Source organism: Echinops telfairi, unplaced genomic scaffold (genome assembly GCF_000313985.2).
Source record: "Echinops telfairi isolate 266 unplaced genomic scaffold, ASM31398v2 ScPeMD7_17;HRSCAF=63, whole genome shotgun sequence".
Lineage (NCBI taxonomy): Eukaryota > Metazoa > Chordata > Mammalia > Afrosoricida > Tenrecidae > Echinops > Echinops telfairi.
In genome coordinates this window covers 1,638,100-1,640,159 of record NW_022103914.1, presented here as the reverse complement: position 1 = coordinate 1,640,159, position 2,060 = coordinate 1,638,100, and positions in this window count along the sequence as shown.

Below are 2,060 nucleotides of genomic sequence, written 5' to 3'. Positions count from 1 at the left end.
GGAACCAAACCCCCCTACGGGCTCCAAATGGTCCCGGCTCTGGCGGCAACAGTGGCTGGGCCAAGGTCGAGCCCCGGCCGCTTTCCCCCTTTTCAACATTTTAAAGAGGTCTTGACTCTATCTTCTACCTCTCATGCTCTCTATGACTTTACTATAATCTTTACTGAGTGCATTGCATTCTTTGATCTTTTGCTGCTTCCACGAGCATCGATGGTGGATCCAACTGAAACAAAATCCTTGACAATTTCAATTTTATTTCTCCATTTAGCATGATGTTCCTACTGGTCCATCTAGGAAGATTTGGGTCTTCTTTACATTCCACAGGGGCCATATCAGAACAGTAGAGTTGACGGCATAAGGTGTGAGGTGGATTTGGCGATGGAAAGAAAGAAAACAAAGGTAGAAACCTGTTTCAAGGGCTCCCAGGAGGGAAGGGAGAGCAGAGAAAGGGACGGGGGCATCCTGAGCTCCCGGACAAGGTTCACGGGCCCCCAGTTGGGGCCCCAAGAAGTCACACTGTCCAGGCCAGAGGTGGGGAGTTTTATAGCCCAGGTCTGGCGGGAGGGATAGTTGGGGAATTTTCCACTGCAACTTTGTTGTCTGCAGGTCCGGAGCTAAGTAACAGCTTTCAAAGTCATCTGCAACCCTGTAAGGTTAGTCTTCTGCACCTGAGCCTGAAGGCCAAGTGGGGGAGGAGGTGGGTGGGAAGGGGGGTCTGGTCTCTCATAGTGACCCTGAAGTGTTTTCACCAGCTCTATCTCCTCGCCCTCCTGCTCTGCTAACTCCCGCTTCTGCCTGACATAAGGTTTCCCAGCGGAGTTTTTGTAGGCCAGCTCTTGCTACCCACACAGAATGAGCAAGTGTATTGTCTTAATGGGAAAAGAATTCCATGGCAGAAAATTCCTGGCTTTTTTCACCAGTGTAATTTCCATTTTCTCCAAGCTTCTCTCTAATAATCCCCCATGATCGTTTTGTGTCCTTTAAGAAAAATCTATCAACGGGATCTCTTTGGGCTCCCCCGGCCCATCACCTTGACCTTCTGAAGGGACTTCTCTGCCTTCAGTTTAACTGGCCCGGCAAAGCCCCTCATAAGTCACTGTTTTGATGGGACATTGTTTTGGAAGGCGCCCTAACAAGACCAAGACACGCGTGTTGCTGAGAGAACTTGTCTGCAGCCATCCACTGATCTGTACAGGGTTCTGTTAAGCCCGTTTTGTTTGGAATAAACCCAGGCGCATAGGAACGGGAGCCCTAGACCTGTCTTCACATATCTCATTGGCCAACACGGCGACAGGGCCACGCTTAACAACGGGATGGCCGAAAATGTGGTTTGGGGGCTTGGTGAGAAAATATGTTTGACTTAAAAAAAACAACACGAGAATTCTTTTTTTGTTGTTGAGAATTCTTATAACTAAAGAACTTATGGAGAAGCAGTTAGCAAGTCTTCACCCTAGCTACATATAGAAATTGAGAAGTCATCTGCAGGAGTGAGGTAGATACAGCTGTAGGGGGAAAATGGCTCAGATTGCATAGCTCGGCGGTTTAGAGAAAGGAGGTCAGCAGCCTGCAGCCAGCAGAGAAATGAGCTCGTGCAGGACCTTCCAAAGGTGCCGTTGGGGAACTAGGAGGACAGGGCTGGGCGAGTCAGGAGCATCTAAAGGAGGCGTTTCAAATGCTGTAGAGATGATGTTGAATAAGGGCTGAAATCATTGTGGCAGTTCATTGGCTTGAAGATCAGGCAGTCGAGTGCCGAAGGCTGAGGAATGATGGGAGGGTGAGGTCGAAACCAGAAGTCCAGGGGAAAAGGGCTTGAGGCTGGAAGCCATCAAGGTCCAGAGTCAAGGGAACGATGTTTTCAAGCAGGTGGCCCATCTATGTTTCGATGCAATGAAGTAAAGTTGGAAAGAAGTGAGGTTACTGATCATGGAAAGAACCCACGGACACTCTGGGGGAGGATGGGATCCAAGCCAGAGCTGAGCTGAGCTGAGCTGGAGAGCTAGTTGTGATGACTGTGCTGTGTTAGCACTCCCCTTTAATACATCCCTGCGTCACTAATCCCA